Source organism: Mastigoproctus giganteus, chromosome 1 (genome assembly GCF_048544385.1).
Source record: "Mastigoproctus giganteus isolate SK-2022 chromosome 1, ASM4854438v1, whole genome shotgun sequence".
NCBI lineage: Eukaryota > Metazoa > Arthropoda > Arachnida > Uropygi > Thelyphonidae > Mastigoproctus > Mastigoproctus giganteus.
Window position 1 is genome coordinate 178293220 of NC_143575.1, and position 25476 is coordinate 178318695.

The window sequence follows — 25476 nt, forward strand, 5'->3', positions numbered from 1 at the left end:
TGGTTACGAGAACAACTGATATCTTTTTATCTAACAGATTTTCACAATTTATTTACTGACTCTCAAAGAAATGGAAAGTCTTACCTTTAAAAACCATTATATGATTAGGGATTGCTTTAGGGCTATCTTCCCAGAGCAAGATTGTAAAAGCAGGAGAACACTTAATCTGTTCCTGTAATACTCAAGAAAGTGAATAAGTGACGAAGACAGATTCCAACTGAAATGAAAGATTATAAATAAATATGTGGTGAGAAATTTTCATTTCACATTTTGTAGATACAATTTAATATAATTATGCAATTATATATAATTATACAATTTGATGTAATAGCTAAGGGACTTTCTTAGAGGCTCAATACAATACTTGAAATAATACTACAAATGGTGATATAGGAGTCTTCAGGATGACTACACATCAGCAAGTTTTCGCTTCACTGTAACACCTTAGTGTGATTGCGCGAAGTTAAATGCACTTGCATATTTGATGAAGAGAACATTATACCCTGATTTCTAATCAATCATACATGAAAATTAATTAAGTAACGTTGCATGAGATAAAATTTTGTTTGAGTTAGCCGCTAAATAAAAAAAAATCAGTGATGTAAATGAAGTTAGTACCCACCACCAAGACATCCCATTTAATTCACAGAGTGAAGCGTAATCTCCAACAACATAAATCTACAGTATACCCTAAATCATGAAGCCAACAAATTTAATCTTCCAATTATTTCTCCCATTCTCCACCGCTAAATCCATGCACTCGAGGGGATACCAAGGATGTAATAATTATCCAGGATCACTTGGAGGACCAAGTAACCGTGATTTTCTCTCCCATGTCGAAATTTTCCTACTGTATACTTCAAGATGACAGTCCAAAACAAAGGACAAACTTTGTGTATAAACTATTGACAAATTATAATGAAAGGCTAAAATGACTGCCATTCCTGATTTTAAGTAAAATCCTAATATAATATCTATATTTAAAAATATAAAAAAAATTTTCTTGTTTATACTGCGGCACGACCACCAGGTCAGTGGAGTTTACAATAAATCGTCAATACAAACTTTAATAATAATAATAATAATAATAATGGCGCCTCCGTAGCCAGGAGCAGCAGTGCGTAGCACACGCTTCTTGATTAGACCGGGGTTCGAGCCCTTGACCACCAAATACGGAGGATGCGGGAAGGTCAGGGAATAACCACCGCATATCCCCGGAGTTGCTAATGTTCCTAAAAACCAAATAACAACAACAAACTTTAATCGTATTTAGCAGTCACGGGCTTGAACCCCGGTCCACACGAGAGTGCAGTAGCACGGAGCGCGTGCTACCGCGTCGCTTCTTGATTAGACCGGGGTTCGAGCCCGTCACCACCAAATACGGAAAGGTCAGGGAATGACCACCACATATTCCCGGAGCAATATGGCCTTAGTTGCTAATGCTCCTAAAAACCAAACAACAAACAAACAGCGTGCTACTGCACTCTCTCCTGACTACTCTGGCTGATTTGTAAAGAACTAATTTTTACAAAATTCTTTCTGTATATTATGTACACCATCCTATTTATGTGTATTTTTGTTTACTATATTCTTTCTGTTATTCTAATACAATAAAATTCATAATAAAAATACCTACCCTCAAGCTGATAGCTGTACAGGATACAATAATTAATGCTAAAAAAACATTATTATTACAATGGAGTACTAAAAGCAATTATTTTATTTTATTTTATTTTTTTTGGAAAGTAGTAATTTATAGTGATAGTGATGCAATGTCTCAGTGAATACTTACTATTTTGATCACGGAGCACATTACAGAAATTAAATAAGAGGGGCACAGCTATGCACCATAGATTTGAATTCTGGCTCCTGTGGTTTCCGTGCTGTTCACTAGGCATTAAGACCATGAGACGTCACTATGTTGTCGATGTTTGGGTTTTAGGTGCATCAGCGAGTTAGACCATATTGTGCCATTGTGTATAATGTCTGCATACACAACGGCGGATCGATCTACATATTGTGCGGGCTGAAAAACACGAAATAACTCACTGGAGAAATCCTCACTCCCTCTGCCTGATATCGACAAACTACAGCCTCGACTGAAGAGGATTTAAAAGTTCCCCCAATAGTAGACAGGAATCGAACTCGGTTATCTCCAAACGTGTCACAAATGGCCAAATCAGAGAACGCAGACGTCAGTATACTGGATATATAAATTGCATGTATCCTATGGTCTGTTTTAAGATATGAAAACCCAGTACACCCTATCCTCCCTTCGCAGCTATTTGCGCCGAGACAGTTACGAAATATCAGCATATTGTGTTTGTAAACTACTTTCAGGAGCGGTCAAACTTTTAGTAGACGGGCTACACTGATTGATATAATATGCTAGGATCACTGAAATATTACTACCTGTGCAACACCTTGGGCCAACCTTTTCTTTGTAAAAGAATTAATATTTGGTCTCATTTTTGAAATGCTAATTTTTATTACATCATGTAAGTGCACAATGGTGGCGATTTTTGAATCAAAAGGTAAATTGCAGCTATTATCAACCACTGCAGGATGGAAGCCTCCTCAATAATTCATGCTGAGGGAAATGGACCATACGTACTGGTCCAGTACGGGGTTTTTTTGGCAGATCGACCGTAATTGGCAGTCAGGGGCTTGAACCCCAGTCTACTCAAAGAGCGTATGCTACTGCACTCCCGCTCATGACCACTCGGCTACGGAGGCCTCCCTCCGTGATTCTTGAACATGACTTGTGTTTATTTTTATTTATAATTTTTTTAATAAGTGAAAAAGCTTTTGATGGCATTTAGCAGTCACGGTCTTGAACCACAGACGACTCAAAGAGCGTGTGAACACTCGGCTACGTTGATACTGACGAGAGTATCCAAGGCAAGCTGTCAAGATCTGCGAATTATTTCTCTGGAACTGGTCTGCGGACCCCCAGGGGTCCGCAGACCACTTTCAGAGGGTCCGCGAAACGTTCAGAAGGGGTATCAAATAATGTGTTTATTTAAAGTTATACAAAAAATACGAAAATATTTAGTTGACTGTATTTTTATATATTGACTTTTTTATTTATTAACTGTATTTTTTATATATGAAATTTAATTTATTTTTTATTTATTATTATTTTTTTACTTCTAAATGGCAACTAAAGTTTAATGTTTTTATATATAATGTAAACATTGTACACAATATAATTATATATAAAAATATATGCAAAGCTATGCATTTGGAGCACAGAAATCCTGGAATCACATATAAGCTAGCTAGATGAAGAGGAGTTAAAAAACGAAAAACACTTGAGGTGTTCAGTCTGACAAGAAATTTTCCATGTGGTATAAACATGCGGCTAGGGAGGCACACGGCAACTTTCCTACGATTTGTAGAAAAGACGTTCTTCCTCCTACATTTATTTATGTGGGGAGAAGGACGTCATTTCTCTCTCTTTTTTCAAGGCGATGGTTAGATCGCATTTGGAATATTGTATTCAGATATGGACACTGCACTTCAAAACACACAACTTCTGGAGAGAATTCAGAGAAGTGCAACGAGTGCAAAGAATGCACATTGGAAGAACAGCATAGAAAGTGTGGACTGCAAAGTTCGAAAACCTTACACCTAAGGGGAGACCTAATTGAGGTGTATAAACACAAGGGACTGAGAAAATGAATGGAAAGGTCTGTTCTCCGTCGTGGGAGAAACACAAACCAGGGGCCAAAAATATAAAATTTCAGGGAACAGCAGAATCTCATGAAGTTCATCTATAGACTGCGGGTTGTCGAACATTGCAATGAGTTAACTTTCCAGGTGGTGGAGGCAATGGTAAGATTGTTTTATTATTATTATTATCATCATTTATTTACGTTTGAATGATGCAGAAATTTTCGCTTCTTGCATCATTTGACCTTATTAATACTAATACTAAATCGGAGCCTGAAATACGTGTTGCAATTCACGTTCTCTTATTATAAAGTATTACAAAACATGAGTGAATTTTATCCTCATAAAATCAAAGCAATTACTTTATATATTATTAGTTAATTAATTACTAATTAAATAGTAACAAGATATTTATTTTAGGAAATAAGAGTCTAATGCGCCTGAAATGTAACGTACTGTGTACATTAATAAAAGAACTTGTTTTGCCGTGTTCGAAATTCATAATCAACAAATTATTTATTAAGAAAATAAAATTATTTAATTTAATTAAGAAAACTACAATAAGAACTTTCGAATCAAGTTCCTGTTTGGAAGCATATATAATATTACTCTCCACTACTAAACCAAAATAAAAAAAAAAATAAGAGTCAAATTTGACTCAAAATAAAGAGTCAAATTTGAATTTGTTTGGTTAATCCCACAATCGAGAAAACGTGAGTACAATGGAGTTGTCGAAGTGTGAATACAGGTATTACAAAGGGAAGGGAAAAAAAAAAAGAAGCTTTTTGAGTTTATATGTACAGATCCGTAACTGTCATTTAAAGCTATGCTTAGGAATCATGTATGATGAGACATGATGCGCATTTTAAGACAAATCAGAAAACGCGCTGTTTCGGTAACTACTAGTTTCCCGTGGGTGCATATTATAGACGGCAATTGCTGTTTATTCTGCTTCATTTTTAATTTTGAAAATAAAGTAAAGTGTGACGAGTAAAGGATTTAACTAGGATTTTTCAACGGTTCCTTGTTTCTCGTTATTAAGGACTTCGATTGTAATTGACTGGTAAAATAGAATGCTAATTTTTTTTTTGGGGAGTTAAAAAATAATAAGAATACAACTCTAGGACAACCTTTAACCACGCACAATTACTTGACAGTCACTCTAAGTCTAAGGGAATAAAGTGGAAAAAAAAAATAATAATAAAACTACGTCTATAGTAGCATTAAATGTTGATTTAGTATTAAAGAGACACCCAATCAAACAAAAAACTCCAACTGTTTGCCGTGTGTATTCACAGTATTTGGTTGATTTAATGTTCTGAAAATATAATCGAAACGATTAACGGGAACACCTAAAAATAACAAATCATTCGGCATTCCATAACCAATGCAAGTTGGATACTTTAAATCGACCTCTGTTTTACATCGTCACTTCCATCAACGAATAAACTGAAGTTCTCAAGATAATCACATTTTTAGATTTACAGCACGCAATATTTCGTGACGACGTTTCTAATTTCGTTGTCAACATACCAATCATTCTTCGGTGAAGTTTCCATACTGACGTGTTGTGTAGTCAAAAGTTGCTCAAATCTATTTGTTGTTGTTTGTTTGTTTGTTTGTTTTTTTTGGTTTTTAGGAGCATTAGCAACTAAGGCCATATTGCTCCGGGATATGCGGTGGTCATTCCCTGATCTTTCCGCATCCTCCGTATTTGATGGTGACGGGCTCGAATCCCGGTCTAATCAAGAAGCGTGTGCTACGCACTGCTGCTCCTTCCCACCTGGCTACGGAGGCGCCTCATCTATTTGTTCTCTTGATTGACACCTATTACATCTGTAATCGTACAGTTACAGTAAATAGTTCTTTATCATTAGTAAGATAAGATTATAGTAACTGTTTGTTGACCGCATTCTTTTCACTGCAATCCTTCATGATATCTACGAGTTTTAGGGCACTCTTTGTGGTTGTAATAATCGCTGATAAAATGATTTTTTCCTCAACGCGACTTTATCAATAACTAGAATAATCCAAGCAAGAAATTACACACGCACATATCGATATAAATATGAAGCATACAGAGTTGGCAATTCAGCACCTCTCCCTACCTCTTCTGGAGCTGAAAATTTAAATGCGTAAAAAAGGATTTTATGAAATTGTAATACCGATCGGTAATCGTAATTTAAATTAAAGAAATTAAATTTGTAAAATGTTTATGATGAGGTTGCATCTTCATATTTGTAAAAATATATATAATATTTTATTGCACACAAACAGATACAGTGGACATTAACACCCAACAGAGCATACAAGGCTAAGGGTTCAATAAGTTATGAGTATACATCAACATACAATTACAGATTAGCAATAAGGAAATTAACAAGTTATGTTAACAATTACCGTATTTCCCCATGTATAAGACGCACTTTTTTCGAAAAATTTGGGGTATAAAAACTGGGTGCGTCTTATACAGTGGTTGTAGATTTTTTTACTTGTATTTCCCGCTTTTTCGCTTGTTGTCTTTGCGTTCATTGTTTCGCACTTGTTACCGGTATATTAGGTTACGTTTTGCCACGTTCTGCCCAGAAATGGCTCAGAAAAGATTTTCGTACAGTGCTGAATTCAAGTTAAAAGTGGCCAGGTGGGAAGGAGCAGCAGTGCGTAGCACACCCTTCTTGATTAGACCGGGGTTCGAGCCCGTCACCACCAAATACGGAACATGCGGAAAGGTCAGGGAATGACCACCGCACCGGAGCAATATGGCCTTAGTTGCTAATGCTCCTAAAAAAAAAAACCAAATAACAACAACAAGTTAAAAGTGAATGGAAATCGTGCTGCTGAACGTAAGTTTGGTCCTCCTCCAACTGAGAAAACAATCGGAGACTGGCTGCGGGAAGAAGAAACCCTACTGAAAATGCCACGGCAGAAGAAAGCCATGAGAGGCAAGTCAGAAAAATGGCCTGATTTAGAGAGGGAATTGAAGATATGGATTGAAGAGCAAAGGGCAATTGGAATTCCTGTGTCCACAAAGATGGTTCAACATGAGACAAGAAGAATTGATGATGAAAAAGAAGTCACTGATTTCAAAGGAGGACACAATTGGTGCTTCTGGTTCATGAAACGGAATGGACTAAACATGCGAACAGGCACCAGATTTGCCCAAAAGATGCCTGAAAGCTATGAGCAGAAGGTCCTTGAATTTCATCGTTTTGTCATTCAATGTCGGAAGACACATCAGTTTGAGTTGGGACAGATTGCAAATATGGACAAAGTCCCCCTTCAATTTGATGTCCCAAGTAACAGAACTGTTGATAAGAAGCGGGTGAAAACTAACTGTGAAGACAAGTGGACATGAAAAGAGACATTATACATTTGTTCTAGCTTGTTGTGCCGATGGAACCAAGCTGCCTCCTATGCTGATTTTCAAATGCAAAACAATGCCAAAAGAAGACATTCCTCGAGGAGGAATTGTTCTTGAATGATTGTCCACATTCCTCGAGGAGGAATTGTTGAATGATTGTCCACGTTCATGACAAGGGTTGGATGGATCAGGATGGGATGAAGATCTAGTTTGAGAAAGTTTGGAGCAGGAGACCAGGTGGGCTCTTATGCAAACCTGCCCTATTGGTACTTGATCAGTTCAGGGCACACATAGCAAAAAACACAAAGAAGATTGCTGCAGAGCAAGAAGGCTTGACATACCTGTCATACCTGGAGGCTTGACATCCCAGCTCCAACCACCTGATGTCAGCATTAACAAACCCTTCAGAGCTGCCGTGAGAGACGAATGGAACCAATGGATGAAGTCTTCTGGGGACAATTTGACACCAACAGGAAGAGTGAGGAACCAACTATAGGAGAAGTTTGTACCTGGGTGAAAAGATCCTGGAATAATATCCAGATTGAGATCGTTGTCAAGTCATTTAAGAAGTGTGGCATTTCAAATGCCATAGATGGAACTGAGGACGAGGAAATATATGAAGACGTGCATGTGTCCGTTGCGATATTCCCTGTCAGAGACTTGGTAATTTGGAATCTCCTCTTTTCAATCTTCTCTGGCTTAAAATCTCTCTACCTCATTCTGTCGAATTCATCTGTTTGTCTCTACCGTTCTCCCAACTTTACTAATCACTTGGAACACTTTGACTTTCTCTCTTTGCAACTTGACTTACTCCAGTCCAACTTTCCTAACAGTGAGGTAATTTTCCTTGGTGATTTTAATGTTCACAACTCCAGCTGGCTTCTGTTTTCTAGTCACACATACCCAGCTGGTTGAGATGCCAAGGCTTTTGCAGTTATCAATGACCTCACACGGCAGGACAAGCTAATGGATGGGAGTTTTGACAGTGATGAGGAGTTGTATGAATTTTATGATGAATAAAACTTGAGTTCAATAACTTTATGTAATACATTTTTTTTTTTAAATTTCGGGCCCCAAAATTAAGGTGCGTCTTATACATGGGGAAATACGGTATCTAAAAAAAGTGAAAGGTGACTTATAGTTCAAATTGTGTAATATTCATATTAAAATTAAATACAATTAGAAAAACACACAAAAATCAATTCCAGTCGACACGACTGCCAAAGCATGCAATTATAGTGTTCCATAGAAAATACCAGTTACACATAGCACAACATAGCCGAGATTTTCAGTCTTAAATGCAAACCAAATTTTGCAGTCACTATTAGCTTTTTAAGTCACAGCTTGTAGCAGATCCCAATTAAGACAGTTCATCAAGTGGACTGGAGAAGCACGGGCACTCATTTTGGCGAACAACAGCTTCAGGCCTCATCACTAAGATCAAAGGGCAGTACATACAGAGACAACGAGTATCAACAAATGCTTGTTTGTTGTTAGTTAGTTAGTTAGTTATTTGGAGCATTAGCAACTAAGGCCATATTGCTCCGGGATATGCGGTGGTCATTCCCTGACCGCATCCTCCGTATTTGGTGGTGACGGGCTCGAACCCCGGTCTAATCAAGAAGCGTGTGCTACGCATTGCTGCTCCTTCCCACCTGGCTACGGAGGCGCCGTCATCATCAAATGCACCGAGCCGTTTACATACTGAGTAAAGCGGGGACTTGCTCTGAGATTCGGTGTCTACATGCGGATTGGAGTGCATTTCATCAATATCCACTCCACCTGATTCCATTCAAATAACTGGCAGTGACTGCGCAGGTATGAATCTGTTGCTCAGTTTAAGTCTATGTAACTGTGGCAGCAACGTTGAGACTGATTGATTTGATGTTTAATGGTGCATTGGCAGCTGGGGCCATAATGTGCCCAGCCAAGTTGGGGTTGACCTCAAGAATTGTGCAGGGCTGTGTTGGGTACAGAAATAACAAAAAAATTGGGGATAAATTGACGCAGGCCAGTAAATTTGGTAGACATTGTGAGCCTTCTGTTGTTTATTGTGGTTAGTAGTTTAGGTTGCTCTATCACATCTGTAGAGGAATGTGATGTTTATGAATGGCCCTCTTGATCAGCCAGTACTCTTCGGCACAGATATATATATATATATATATATATATATTTTTTTTTTTTTTTTTTTTAACTGTTGGGGCTGCTGATGCCCAAGTGTCTGCTGCATAGAGCATCGCAAGATAAATTACAGTCCGGATATATTTCTTTGTTGTTCTCAAGTCATTTACATACAGAAAGTTTTTTTGGAGCGCCATATAAGACCACGCATTCTTGCTACTAGCGCCTCAGGATGCTGATGGAATCTAAGCTTTGGGTAGAAGGTCTTTGAAGCTGTTTACTATCGGGATCTGGGCTCTAGGTAGAATTTTGGTAGGTGGTGGCTTTAAAGAGAATACCTTCATCTCAGATTTACTGGGAGTTAGACGCAACCAAAACTGTTTAAGGCAGAAAGCTACCTCAGCAGCAATCCTGCTATTTATAGAATTGTAATATTGGCTGGGTCAGCTCCTGGCAGGATGGAGGTTAGTATCTCGATGTCGTCGGAGTACACCAAATTATCTTCACTGCGAAGGATGAAAGAATCCGGACAAAACGCCTCCTTGCGGCAATCCAGTAGTTATTTTTCTAGAATAGACTGATTTGTTGTTCCTGAGGAATGCAGTTCTGAATGTAAGTAAGGATCTTACAAAGACCAGGTTATTTCCCTGAAGGTTAAAAAATGATACCAGAAGTGTTTTAATGTTGATACTATCAAAGGCTGCCCACCAGGTCAACGTAGAACGGTTAATTCTGCTTTATCATCGAAAGCTTTGAATGCGAGTTTAGACATCCCAGGAGATTTGTAGCAATAATGCGGTCAGCTAATGCATAGTGATATCTTGAGGGCTGCAGTGCTAGGAGATGCTTTTTTAACAGAGTTAGAATTGCTTTTTCTAAAATTTTAAGTAGGGTCGATGCCAATGATATAGGCCTAAAGCGCTTGCGTGCCGTGGGCATTGACGTCTTCTGTAGTGGTCTGATGGTGTATTTGTTCCAAGTGCGAAGAAATTCCCGTTTTGGGAGGATTACATTGAATAGGTATACCCGGGAATCAACAATGTATGGGCCCAAGACTCTTCAAAATAAAATGGGATACTGCATCGATTCCTGCGGTTTCCCTTGCGCGAATGGAATTCATGGCGAAGATTATCTGTTGCTGCCTGTTAAATTTGATTGTATCAAGTTTGAAAGCTGTTCGGTTCTCTGGTAAGGAAAAACTGGTAGTAGTTCATCAGACTCTGCAGAGAACTAGCTGTGAAATCCGTTCATTCTTCCCGGTCTAAATTTGCATGAAGATTCGCAGAGAAGTTCAGATATGGATTTTGGGATGTGTTAGTTCTTCCTGAGCAATTGATATTACCGTCCTCATACATCATCTGAAATTAGTCGAGCATTCACTGAAACTGAAGTTAATTGTTTCAAATATTAAACGAAATAAATGTCCCAGAGCCGATTTGCTCGAGATAATGACTAAAAAATTCCATGAGGTAAGACCTGCGCTCCCCATTCTTTTTTAAAAATGCCTGCAAGTACATTTCCAGATTTTTTTTTTTTTTTTGATTTTTGATTTGGTAGTTGTTGGCGCATCGGCTTCTGTGGCCATATTGCACCTCCCAAGGTTTTTGCAGTACTTTGATCCAAGCCCGAGGCGAGAATCGAACCCGCGACCTTTGGGTTGCCGGGCAGGTTCTTTACCCACTCGGCTAGCCCGGTCGGCACATTTCCAGATATTTGGAAGTCAACTATGTATAAGTATAGTGCAAAAGCATCAATAATACATAGCCAAATCTGAATTAACAGAATATTAGCAAAACGGTATCGTTTTAAGTTATATCTCATATTGTGAATACCTTCACAACGAGTTGCATGATATTGCACTACTTCGAATAAGTAACGCTTCACCTGAGGAGAAGACTAATGTTACTTATTCTCAGATGGATACCACCACCCTACGGGTACCTACCCACCCACCGAAGAAGGGCCAAATAGCCCTGAAACGGTGTCGTCTGGGCTTGCTATCGGAAGTCGAATTGTGAAATTCGACTTCCGATAGCAAACCAAACACGCTTGACATAATAAGAAAATTATCAGTTCAACTACTATTATCTATTACCAAATAATCATATTCCCAAGAAGACTGAAATACGTGCTTTTTAATTTTTTGTTTCTTTGCATTTGAAACATGTAAGCCTAAATCAGACTGCGAAGGTAGTGTTTAATGCATGATTTCTCCCCCCCCCCTCATTATGGTCAGTTCCGTTTCTTTTTAAAAACTTATCCATTTTGAAATGGTTTAGTAACTTTAGTTAAATCTGTTAAAAGAAAATACATTTAAGCATTTGCACAAAAAAAAATCAGAAGATTTCTTACTGTAACACTTCTTTCATCACCTTTGACATCAGCACTATACATTACGGTACCTATTGCAGCAACGCAACTGAGCGAAACCCGGAAGAAACCTGTTCTAACCTCTTAAAACTAGAAACTGAGAATCGCAGGAGGTAGTATCTTCGGTCTGTAGTGACACTGTAGCAACAATGATCGTACAAAAATTTTCTTACTAAATAAATGTCAAATTAATAAAAAAAATTTTTAAGAATACCATCAAGTGTGAAACTTTGACCGTTTTTGAGATTAAAACGTCGCGAAATATTATTATTATTAACATCTTTTTATTTCCACATCAGTGGGCACCCCCGGTACAACCTGGTTGGGCTAGAGGGGCGTACATTATAAATATTCATGGCTATTAAATTGATTAAATAAAAAGAAAAAAATATATATTTTATTTACAACATAGACACTGAAGTTTCAAAACCGTGAAGGAGGTATAGTCAATAGTTCTAGTTTATAAGGTTTAATCACTAACGAAAGAAAGGATTTTCTAGCGAAGGATAGCATGGCTTTTTGTAGATTATCGCAGAAAGTTGAGAAATAGAAAGCGCTTTTTTTAAATACAAAGATTTATATATAATTTTTTTAGCTTAAGCGAAAGTGCTCGCGAGCACCAGGTTAAGAACCCCTGCTTTAACTGGATAGGTCATGGAGTTTTGACTCTCACCTACCGATTTATGCTCTTCTGGCAATAGAGAAAATTGGGAGCATGTGCTCTATTCATATCTTTATAATGACCTTACGTATCCGCTTCTTACGCTTACTGATGTTTCTTCTCCTCGTCAAGAAAGCAAAAGAGTTGCTTCACTGTTTCCAGGATTTTGCAATAAAGGTCTTCAAGAGACGTACAAAACTCCTAATAAATTTTACTTCTGTTGATATATTGTTGTTATTTTTACTCCCAGTTAACCCTTCTAATATCCTTCTCATCGCGATGCTGAAGTCATAATTTCCCCCCCACCTCTGTCATCTGTTTTATTCTTTTCTCTTCTTTATCTTTCCTTGGTAATAATTGTGAGATTGTGCGTGCGCAGCTCACCCCTTATGGGGAGGGATATTGCTAGCCCCGTCAACATTTATTATTTCTGCAGTTTGATTGAAAATACGGGATTTCTTGGTCTCTTCTTTTGGGTTGCCCAGTACAATTTTTTTTTTTTTTTTTTTTTTTATTTCCTTACCTATTATTATTTATTTTATTTTTATTTTTTTTTATAGCTTAATGTTTCAACACACAATACTATGGCGGAGTTGAAATCGCATTTCGGCTCACCCTATTGCACAGATCACACTGAACGAATAAGTACACAAAGCAATAACAAATACTTTGTATATATAAATGTTTGCAAGCACACAGATCCGAAGTTAACAACTAGTAATTTTAACTAGAATATTATCATTAATTCCTTTTGATTTATATGTCGCCGGTGGATAACTTTTGTGGTGTTTATCGTATAAGTATTTACATGAATTAAGTTAACTGAAAAAAATACTCTTTTAGCAGGTGTGAGGTTGTATATTGAAATGTTATAATCTCAATATAAAAAAAAAAAAATTGCCTTTTCGCACCTAGTTCCTTCACTTAGCCTGAAGACGGGTTTTGGTAGAATACCAACAAATTACCAAAATATCTTGCATAAAGTAGGTACTGAGGTAAAACATTTCAATAAGTAACTTATATACATTCCTTTACTTCATTTTTCTATTAAATATAATTAAGTCTTAAACCACATATCATTTCTTTCCCCCCTTCACTTTTTTTTTATATAGTTTATTCACAGTGTTCTGAGTAATGCAAAGTCGTCGGGTAATATTTTGGTCGAATCTGACAGAGAAGTCCAGAACAAGTGGTTTTTATTTTTTTATTATTATTTTATTTTTTTTTTGAACATTCAAAGAGCATTAAAAAGCGGCTATTAAAAATTCTAGTGTAAGATTCTATTTTCGCCTACTAATTTGAAGGCCACTGCTCAGGCTTCACATGGTTGAGCTTAAAGGCATCTAAGTCTCTACCGCGCACGGAATTCGACAACCCCTGGCATGATGCCGTGAAGGGTATTGTAGGGTCGTGGTACCTGCGTGTACCAGTGAACTTTACAATAAAGATCTTATTTATTATATTCAGTAACTCAACTATTCCCAATACAGAATGGTTAGAGGAGCACTGTTCATGTAATATATTTCTTGACTATTCATGCAACCATATCAACAAGGATGGTCAACAGTGCATAGACAGGGTTTCGGTAATCATCTAAACTAGGATTGGAAGAGAGTTTGTGTACTAAGCTCTAATTACATTTTTGTCGAAACTCCTATGAAAATGTAAGTAGAGCTTACACGCAACTTATTTATTTCTATCTCTGAATTGTTATCAACGGGCTTTTTTTTTTCATTTCTAGAATTTAATGGTATGACTTGTTGGTCCATCGAGCGACTGTGATCGACGTATTCCCTACCTCTAATCTAAACTACAAAAAGTTAAGTATAATTAAAAGTCACCAACGTATTACATTTCTTTTTTCTTACGGCCGCCGTAGCCGAGTGGTCATTCCAAGGGTACATAAGTACACATGTACTTGAGTGACGGGATTCAAGCCCGTGGCTGCTACATAATGTGCTGTTTTTTGTATTCTCTCTAACTTGTGAACTCCTCTGACAGTGTGGTCGTCCAGGAGTATAAACAATAAATTTATTTATTTATTTTTATAATATTTTAAGGAATGACTAAAACAAGGCTGGAAAACATAATAGTACTATGGTTTCCATTAATATTTCTTGTTTAGGTTACAATATAAAAGGGCTTTTTTGTCAAAGATTAACAAGAGCAAAGTGGCACTACACAGGCAAATAATACTGTTCTGTTGTTATTCATTATAATATACAGTGCGAGCGCGTGTGTACACACTGTATATCATTATTATCAGTTGACTGCTTGTTTCATGAACCATCCTGGGACAACTGTAAGGAGAAGGGCGGGTAGAATATTTACATGCTATGATTTAAACAGGGATACGAGTCTCCGTAGCCGAATGGTCATGAGCGGAAGTGCAGTAGCACACGCTCTTTGAGTAGACCGGGGTTCAAGCCCCTGACTGCTGAATACGGTCGATCTGCCAACCCGCACTGGACCAGCGTGGTACATTATGGTCCATTTTCCTCAGCATGAATTGTTGAGGAGGCTTCCATCCTGCAGTGGGTTGATAATGGCTGCACTTTACCTTTTTTTTTTTTTTTTTTTTTTACGAGTCTTGGTTACATGCAACATGTGCAATTGGACTGAAAGATAATCACATCTGTATTTGTCTTTTACATCTACAAAGTTATAATTTACAAAAGGTGCATGTCATACTCAAAATGCTGTCTTTTTTTTTTTTTTTTTTTTTTTGTATCTAATTTAGTCTATCACATGCAACATATTGCTCCTGTTGGTTTTACAGCTTATCAGCATCTTGTGCCAGTGTATTAAGTCTGTACCAGTGTGCCGCACTTGATGTTCAGTTGCAATCATAAGATTGATGACATTACATTTTAAGAAAGCATAGGCTAATAATTTTAGCTAAAACTAGTTTAAGGTTTTTTTAGCGGCAAGTAGATCTCTGCATTGGCAGCAAGTAATATAAATCTATAAATCTGTCTCTGTATGCGGAATCTGAACAAAGTTTCTCTGAGACTATTTTCTGGGTCAGGGATGAACCTTTTTAAAGGTGCGTGCCAAAATTGGCTAAATCTTTTAAAAAACTACCCTCGCGTGCTTCTCGAAAGGCGAAAATCATTTAACACACAATTTTGTCCCACTCCGACTTCAAACAAATCACTGCATGAATACAGCTATTTGCAGAATGGTGTGACGTCACTACATGCATGCCAGAGAGAGAACGGGCATGCGCAAGTCAACAGTGATGTTGTTTCGAAGGTTGAAATTTTTGTGGGACGCTGTGAATTCTGTGTGCCCAAAAGACTGGTACGCGCGCCACTTTGGGCACGCGTGCGATAGATTCGCCACTCTTGTTCTAGGGTGCTAAATTTTTCAATAATATATTTTCTGAAATATATAAATCTACTTAAGAGATTAAGTTTGTCTACAGAGCTAATGATGTATTAATGTCAGTGCAGTGTCTGGATCAGTACCACTGCTACAAACAGTTCCGCCATCAATAACAAAATCGTGTGATTCCATTTTGGAATCATTTTACCTGAGTAGCATTTAAATCTATTTGTTGCTAACAGAGTTTAAAAATCGTACGTTTAGCAAGATGTTTTTTCCGAGATTTCATTCTGTAATAAACAAAAGTAATTTTTATTAGTTTAATTACTTTTTTGTCAGAGCAACATAAGTTATTTCTCGAAAAGTAAATTTTTTTAAAAAAATTTTACGCCCCAAAGAACTTTGGGGCAAAAGCCTCATGATACAAGCGCTATCATCATCAGCCATTTTCAATCCACTGCAGGATGAAGGCCTCTCCAGCAACTTTCCAGTTCCTTCTGTTTTGAGCACTGGCCATCCATTTACTACCGGAAAACTCATGAATTTCATCTATCCATCTCCGCCTTTGTATTCCAGGTTTTCTTCTAGCTCCTCTTGGGTACCATTCTGTTATTTTCTTAGTCCATCTGTCATCATGTCTTCGAGCTATGTGTCCTGCCCAAGACCATTTTAGTTCTTTAGTTTTGATAAGAATGTCCTTTACTTGAGTTTGCTGCCTAATCCATGTGTTTCTCTTCTTATCTAACAGTCTGATTCCCAATATAATTCGTTCCATTCTTCGCTGTGTAGTTCTCAGCTTCTCTTCCGTTCTTTTGGTGAGTGACCAAGTTTCACTTCCATAAGTCATGGTGGGGGGTATACATTGGTTCATTACTTTACGTTTCAGACAAATTGGGATATTGCTCTTCAGTATGTGACTATATTTCCTGAATGCTATCCATCCAAAATTTATTATTCTCTTGACTTCCAGCCATTTATCATTATTACAGCTAATAACTTGTCCCAGATAAGTATATGACTCCACCTTTTCAATTACTGCTCCTTCAAAAATCATTATTTCCCTTTTTGTGGCATACTTGTTCATCATTACTTTTGTTTTAGCCATATTCATCTTTAGTCCAAAATCCTTACTACCTGTGCATAACTGATTAAGATTTTCCTGTAATTCTTTGGGATCGTGGCTTATGACCACAATGTCATCTGCAAATCGTAAATGGTTCAGGTACTCTCCGTTCACATTGACTCCTTTCTGCGACCAGTCTAATCTTCTGAAAGCTTCCTCAAGGGCAGCAGTAAATAGCTTCGGAGATATTGTATCTCCTTGTCGAACTCCTTTCTCGATTTTAAATTTCCTACTGTCTTTGTCTAGTCTATTAAAGGAGGTAGCACTCTCATATATTTTCTTCAAAATCATACTGTATGGGGTATCTATGCCTTGTCTTTCCAGTGCCCGAAACATTGCCTTATGCTGTATGGAGTCGAATGCCTTTTCATAATCCACAAATGCTAGGCATAATGGTGTTTTATATTCATTTGCTTTCTCCATTAGCTGTGATATTAAGTGAAGCTGATCCATAGTTGAGAATCCTGTCCTAAAGCCAGCTTGCTCTTTCGGTTGATTCTCATCAAGTATTCTTTCTAATCTGTTAGTAATGACCCTTGTGAACAACTTGTAGATGTGGGTTAACAAGCTAACTGGTCTATAATTTCCAATTTCTGATTTATCTCCTTTCTTATGCAGCAAAACTATGATTGCATTATTCCACTGCTTAGGCGTCACACCTTTTCTAATGCACTTTGTGAAGAGCCTTGCCAGTTTTTGTGTTATGTCTCTTCCTCCCAATTTTAACAACTCTACAGTAACTTCATCTTCCCCCGGGGCTTTCTGATTCTTCATTTTCTTCAATGCATGTTCTACCTCATCAGGAAGAATATCGGGTATGTCGTATGTGTTGCTACTTTGCGGTCCATCTTCCCCACTGCTGGCATCATTCCCCTGCTCCTTGTATAATTCTCTATAGTAGTCTTCTGCTATTTGAATTATACCTTCTCTGCTGTTTTTAAGTACACCATCGCTATTCTTCAGTTTCAGTATCATTTGTCTTTCTGTATTACTGCTCATGGCTGCTGATTTAAATCCTTTGTTTTCCCGTTAATGCTTGTTCTACTTTTCTTGTGTTAAATCTTCTTATGTCCTCTCTGAGTCTCTTTCTAATTGCTTTGCATAACTCAGTATACTCAATTTTCGTCCTGTCAGTGTTTTTCTTGCTCTTCATTTGTCGTCTTCGGTTCATCATGACAAGTGTTTCTTGACTAATTTTTTCTTCTTTGGATTTCTTTTTCCCTATAGGTTTCTTGGGCTTTATCACTTTCAGAAAGTTGTAATATTAATCGTCGATATCTTGGTCCTGAGCAGTGTGCAGAAGCTCAAACTTGTTCTTAAGTTCCAATACATACTGCTTTTTCTCCTCCTCTGTTATCTCAAAGACCTTTGTATTATTTACTCAAGTCAATTTTTTCCTTTCCTTTCTTACATCTATATCAAGTGTACATCTTACCATTCTGTGATCACTTCCAACATTTACCTTATTCAGGACAGTAACATCATTCACAATATATCTTCTGTTAGTGAGGATGAAGTCGATTTCGTTAGTTGTTAATCAATTTTGACTCTTCCATGTCCACTTTCTGTTCACCCTTTTCTTGAAAAAAAAGTGTTCATTACTGACAGTCCTTGAGATTCTGCAAATTCCACAAGTCTTTCACCTCTTATTTCTTTCATCAATTCCAAAATTTCCTATAGTTCCTCTTTCTGCGCTGTTTTGCCTTTTTCCAACCTTAGCATTGAAGTCCCCCATAATAATAGTGTAGTGGGTTTTCTGCTCATCTAGAAGACTCAATTTCGGTGTACATTTCTTCAACCTCTTCATCATCATGGCTCGATGTTGGTGCATGAATCATTATAATCTTTAGCTTGTACCTCTTAGAAATCTTGAGTATTAGTCTGACACCATTGGTGATGTACTTTTGAATTCCAAAATGTTGTTTTTAAAATATTTATGGACCAGAAAGCCAACTCCACCTTCACTCCTTTCACTGTTTCCATTGGTGTACAGCAGATTTACACTTGATAAACTTATAAGTGATTCATTTCTTCTTCTTGGTTCAGCCAAACCGATGATATTCCAATTCACATTTTCTAATTCCTTTTCCAGCTCTAATATCCTGTCTTCACCGATGAGTGATCTTACGTTATAACAGGCCAAGTTCAGTTTCCGTGCATGGCAGCCTGGTCGTACCCAGAGATTCTTAGCACCCTCTGCTTCCACTCTGATCCTCTCGCTGCCGTAAGAGGGAAAGCTGCTGGGGACTGAGGGCCATTTGCTGGAGGGTTTAGTCTTTTCCTCTTCACGCTGACCAGGCGTCTTGAAGAGAACCACTCTACACGTTCGTTGCCACCTAAGTGATGTAACAGGGCTTACCATCGAGAAGGTGCATGAGTGGATTTTAGGGAGGCACGCCAACCGGACTTCTCCTAAATCTTCTGTAATATAAAGATATTGGTTCCATCAGTGTTTTAGGCTGAGTGTCTGATAACACACAGGATACCTGTTCCCCTCTACAAGCGCTATAGAATATTATTATTATTAGCCATATGGTGCAAGGAAGCCTGAGGCTTATGCTGCACCAGCCAAAAAAAAAAAAAATTCTAAATTTTTTTTTTTTTTTTTTTTTTTTGAAGGAGAAGAATGATGATATCCAGCTCAGGACCCTGGGTGTGCCAAGCCCATACTCACCAGATGTGAGCCCCCATCATACATAATTTTTTTTTTAAAATAGAATGTGTCATGCATTTTAAATAAACAGCAATAGCTGCTTGGAAAGTAACGAAGTCATAATGTGCATCCGTTATTTTCACAAAAACTGACCCTTAATCCCGTAATACTATTTTTTTAAATAATTATTATACTTAACAAAACTAAATCTAAATGAAAAAATAATTTAAAAATCATTATCCGAGCATAATCTGGAATTACCTGGCTTGTAAATATTTGGTAAGAGTTGCAATAGTAATTTCCCTGAATCTGAAACAAGTCATTAGCTGTAACAATGATAAATGGCTGGAAGTCAAGAGAAGAATACATTTTCGAATTATATTAGTAATCAGACTGTTAGATAAGAAGAGAAACACATGGATTAGGCAGCAAACACAAATAAAGGACATTGTTATCAAAACTAAAGAACTGAAATGGTCTTGGGTAGGACAACTTAAGTTATTTCTCGAAAAGTAAATGTTTTTTAAAAAATTTTACGCCCCAAAGAACTTTAGGGCAAAAGCCTCATGATACAAGCGCTATAGAATATTATTATTATTAGCCATATGGTGCAAGGAAGTCTGAGGCTTATGCTGCACAAGCCAAAAAAAAAATTCAAATGGCCATTGCACAAAACAGAAGGAACTGGAAAGTTGCTGGGGAGGCCTTCATCCTGCAGTGGATTGAAAATGTCTGATGATGATCAAAATGGTCTGTAGAGGGCAAAAAACAAAACTGATTCACTGACTTCAGGAAGGCCGCTCACACATTCATATTATTATAATATAATATAAAACAAATAAATAAATTTTAAATAAATAAATAACTTTTTTTTAATGAAATTCGTATAGAAGATGAATATTCCATAAAAAAAAACCAAAAAAAAAAACCAGAAAATCTTCAATTTATACTCTTGGGATGGAAGTTTTTTAATGCACAAAACATACAGAACATAAATTATAATTACGACTAGATATATTTTTTATTTATTTATTTTTTTTTTTTTTTTTTTTAGTATGCAAGGAGTAACTTCGTAAAGCCTGAAATTTGGACACGCTTAACTGAGTCTCAACACGACTCACAAAACTAGCCATTCCAGTTTTAAAAAGGTACAAGAGAGCGCATAAAGAGAACTTTTAGACATTATAATAGCAGTGAAAAAAAAGAAACACGCGTTCATGTACCTGGCACCTTTTAGAAGCACACTAGCAGGACGTACAGGAAACGTTCTGTTTAAAAAGGAATAGGGAGGCTTTTGCAGAATGATTTTCACAGATAAGCAAAATGCCCTCCACAACGATATAAATATGAAATTTTTTTGATACAGACTCGCACTGTCATGAATATAATAAAATACAATAAAAAAACTGTTATGGTAGAAAAGTTTGCAATCGCCGAATTTAAATTGTTCTATTTTCATTCAAAACAGTGTCTCAAAGTAATAAGATAATTAACTCTTAAGAAACCTCAAGATAATTATCTTTAGCATAGAGCTATTCTTTTTCAATTAAAATTATAATTTATATGGATGTATCGATCATTCAAAAGTCAATGATATTTTCGCATTGTTTTAGTGTCAATCACAGCTACGAACAGAGCATCAGCAGCCTTGATCACGTCTTCGCTCTGCGATTACGAGATTGATAAATAGTATGGAGCACTTTTTCAGGCTATCCCAAATAATTATTGGGACCTAAAATTAGTATAAGCCATATGGTGCAAGGGGACCCCAGACTTTCATGCACCATTCAAAAAAGAATTGATCAATTAAAAAATAACAAAAAATAAAATAAACTACCTCTTTGAACCCATCCTCACGTATCTATCCAGCTGACCTTGGAATTTCCCCAAGCTGTCAACCTCAATCACCTATGGAGTGAACCAGGGGCCTATTCAGGGAGGAAAGAGGGGGCATATGCCCCCCATTAACCATGCTTATAAGTATTCCTAGGTCTACCTAAAAAAAAAAAAAAAAACTCAAAAACCTGGTCATGATGCCCTCCTTACGATGATACCTGGATACGATAGTGGAGTGAACTAATACGTTAACTTCATAGGTGACTGAGATGATTAGTAATACACACACAGTGTTCACTGAATTATAACCCCCCCCCTAATTTGTAATGGATTATGCTGCATAACTCTCCGTATAAAAAGTCGAACAGTTTTTTGCATATGGTTGAACAAGTGACGTAGAAGATATCACAGTTTCAAAAGGGCACGACTGTGGATATTCGTGCATCGAGTTCTTCCAAATTGGAAACGGCACGTCTTGTTGGTAGCTCACGGCCCACTGTGGTTAAGGTGTACAAAGAATGGTGTCGAACGGGTTAAACCACCTTACACCGACAGAAAACGATCATTCCAAAGATCAAGAAACCGAAAACTCCTAAAGACCTGCGACCAATCTCCATCAGTTGTTCTTTACTCAAAATTTTTGAAAAAGTAATTCAGCCAACAATTGCCCAGCATTGCTTTGCACACAGCCCGAGTACCTGCATACCGTTCTACAAAGGAAAGCGACAACTACCAATCTTCTTGATACCCTTCAGGATATCAAGAAGATTGGTAGTTGTTAAGGGTGCGCTTCAGAATTCAGCGCACCCTTAACAACAAATCACAGATTGATATCATATTCCTCGACATAAAATCGGCTTATGACACAATATACCTCCCAGCTCTTTTTAACATTCTGAAACACTACAGTACTTCGGTCTGGCAGATACCTTACTTCAAATTTTGAAGTCTATTTTACTTCCTAGACACCTGTCTGCGACCCGCAATGACTTTCAAGTAACCATTGACATTTCAAGAGGCATCCCTCAAGGAAACGTACTGTCAGCTATCCTGTTTGCAGCAGTTTTGGAGCCTTTCCTTGCTCAGAATCCGAACTTTCTCTCTTATGCCAACGATCTGAAGTTCTACGTGAGCTCAGATCATAATCATCAGATTCATGATATCAATCAACAAGCTTCTAGGCAGATACTGAGCTTGGAAAGTTATCTTGCCACAACTGGGCTGCATCTGAGCCCTTCCAAATCGGCGCAACTGACGATAACCAAGAAGAAAGTCAAAAATGATATCCAAATCTTTGTTAGTGGGGAACCGGTGCAAAAAGTGACCTCTCATACTGACCTTGGCCTCACTGGGATGTTGGGCTCAAATTTCAGCCTCACTTTGTCAGAATGAGGCAGAAGACGTACGCGGCTCTTTGGACAGTGCGTCAAGAGATCGTTGGTGTGCATCAGCCAGCGCTGTTTGTTCGGCACATCCTGGGGTGTATTACGCCGGTGTATTACTTGCCTATTTGTATATGACAAAGACTTTTTGTCTTCATGCAATCATATATTTTGTATACAGGGTGTTTCAGTTAAACGTTTCAGAACTTCTAAGAGGGGTAGGGTACATCCTGACAACTCGAAATCATATAGCAATGTAGGGTCGGAAATGCTTTCCTGAAGCGGTATTGTACACAGAAGTCGTCGTGCGACGTCGTGCAGCACAGATTCGATTTTCGGTCAATGTATGGGCCGGTATTATGGGAGATCACCTCATCGGACCTTACCTGTTACCGTGTCGTCTAACCGGACCTATCTACTTGATCTTTCTGCAGCAAGTATTGCCACAACTTTTGAGAGATGAACAGATTTCTGCATCGACGCAACAGACAATGTGGTTCCAACACGATGGAGCCCCTGCCCATTATAGCGGAGATGTTCGTAACTACCTGGATGTCACATTCGGTCAACAGTGGATCGGACGTGGTGGTCCCGTGCGTTGGCCTGCTCGGTCACCCGATCTATCATGTCTTGATTTTTATTTCTGGGGTCATATGAAATCGCTAGTTTATGACACCCCTGTTGACAATGCTGAGGAGCTGGTTGCAAGAATCGCAGTAGCTGCCGAAGAAATTCGAAATTCGCCTGGAGTATTCCAGAATGTTCGGATGTCCATGCGTCGGAGATGTGAGGCGTGCATTGTAGCCCGTGGAAGAAACTTCGAACACTTACTTTAATCCATGTACCTTTTGCTTCTTTTCATGTATTATTAAAACGATTTCTCACTTACGGTCTCTTTTCTTTATGGTGCTTCTGTGTACAACACCGCTTCAGGAAAGCATTTCCGACCCCACATTGCTATATGATTTCGAGTTGTCAGGATGTATCCTACCCCTCTTAGAAGTTCTGAAACGTTTAATTGAAACACCCTGTATTACTGTATATTATTGTATATTTAATCCTGTAAAAGTCTCGGGTCGAGCACGCGTGTATTCTTGTTTATTGTGTTCCTCGCACCTTTGTCTGTAAATATTTACACCCTTTTGGCACATAGTCGTCCCGGGGTAACCCAAGGTTACTTGGGAAATAAACTGATTTTAATAATAATAATAATTAGGCAAGGCAGACGTTCGTAGTGAGCGAAGGGTGCAGCACGTTGTACGAGCTCAACAGTAGGTCACTCTGCGACAGTTGACAACGAAATGCATTACGGGGAATGCAAGAACAATATCCGAAATGACAATGCGCCGCACACTCAGACGTATGGGATTCCACAGCAGACATCTCCTCACCACTGATCATCGTCGATGGCGAATGCTATGCTGTGAACAACGCGCTGGTTGAACACTGGAGGACTGGAAACGCGTGCTCTGCTCGGATGAGCCCAAATACTTAGCGCAACACGCCGACGGACGTCTTCATGTGCGGAGCAAGCAATACGAGTCAGACCCAACGTGGCAACTGGCGATGGTTGCTTAGTATGAGGCATGTGTTGCAGGCAAGTACTATGACTTCTTGGTGCGTATGGGCCAACGTTTTACTAGTGAGGTCTACCGGCAGCTCTTAGAAGACCATATGCACGGTAAGCGTTTGCTTACTAGGGAAGCATGGTGCGAAGCTATACCTGGAATCTAATTCAATAGAAATGAGAGAGGGAGAAATTTCTGAGAAGTAGAGCTGTATTAGTTTTCTCTCTCTCTCTCTCTCTCTCTCTCTCTCTCTCTCTCTCTCTCTATGAAAAGGTCAAATGGATAAGGGAAATGAAAAGGGACAAACACGTACCGCTACTGTTGCTTCTATTCTAGTAAAAAAAAAAAAAAAATTTAATAAGATGGCCAAGGGCAGATCGGATTAAAGAGGATTAAACAAGAAAAAGGGGAGGAGAAATGTGAGAACATTTTCGAGATATAAGGGACGTAGAGGCAGGAAAAAGAGCAGTTTTAGGTGAATTTGGAGTGGTGTTTTTAGGGGGTTGTGGAACTCGAATGGTATATGGAGAATAGGAGCAGCCGCGGAGAATTTTAGAGCCGTGGTTTTAGCTAGCGGCGTGAGCTGAAGTTAAGTTAGAGGGGAAAGACAAGATCAACTTTCGAAATGTGGGTGAACGTCGGGTCCAAAAGAAAGGGCTGGAAATGAGGAGATAAGAAGGGGAAAAGCATAGCCTGACGTAGCCCAGTGGTCAGGAGCGAGAGTGCATAGCACGCGTTCCTTGAGTGGACCGGGGTTCAAGCCCGTGACTACTAAATACGATAAATATTTGTATTGACGATTTATTGTAAACTCTACTGACTTGATTGTCGTGCCGGAGTATAAATAGAAAATTTATTTATTTATAAGAGGCTCAAGAAGATTCGAAACGGAAGAAATACTGCGCTTAGCAGACTGGTCCGTCCTGGCAAACAAAGAAGGGAACTGTAAGTAGAAATTTTTCTAAAGGACGTTCCTCTAAACCAGGGGTAGCCAAAAGGTCGATCGCGGCTTTAATTTCGGTCGAATACGACGAATTTTAAATATAAATAAAAAATAGATTAGTCAAAATCTAAATGTTATTATTGTTATGGGCCCCACTGCATACGCTTATTACAAATCCGTTGAACTACGTGCCTACTTTTGCCACCCCGCAGCCGCTAGGCTTGTGTAGCGAAAATTCATGCAGTTATGTGTGGAGAGCAATAGTGTATGTGTCGAATTCTTGTTTAGCTTACTTAATATTAATAACTGGACAGTACTTATACGTTAATTTAATACCCTTTGATTTAAAATGAATACTACAAAAAAGAGTAAAACGTATCATTTTCATCAAGAGTCGGAACTAGAATACTCTTTTGTAATGATAAAAGAAAAATGTTGTAGTTTGATTTGCAATGC

The 25476-nt window shown here is 38.1% G+C and overlaps 1 protein-coding gene across 3 annotated transcripts in view; it reads right to left on the reverse strand.

Annotated features, from left to right (window-relative positions):
* LOC150091327 (beta-1,4-N-acetylgalactosaminyltransferase bre-4-like) overlaps nt 1–25476 on the reverse strand; it is a 334677-nt gene that overhangs the window by 176690 nt on the left and 132511 nt on the right. For all 3 annotated transcript variants that reach the window (XM_090383216.1, XM_090383209.1, XM_090383223.1), the window contains one exon: nt 85–217. The gene's annotated coding sequence lies outside the window, so the exon portion shown is untranslated. The remainder of the gene's footprint in view (nt 1–84; nt 218–25476) is intronic.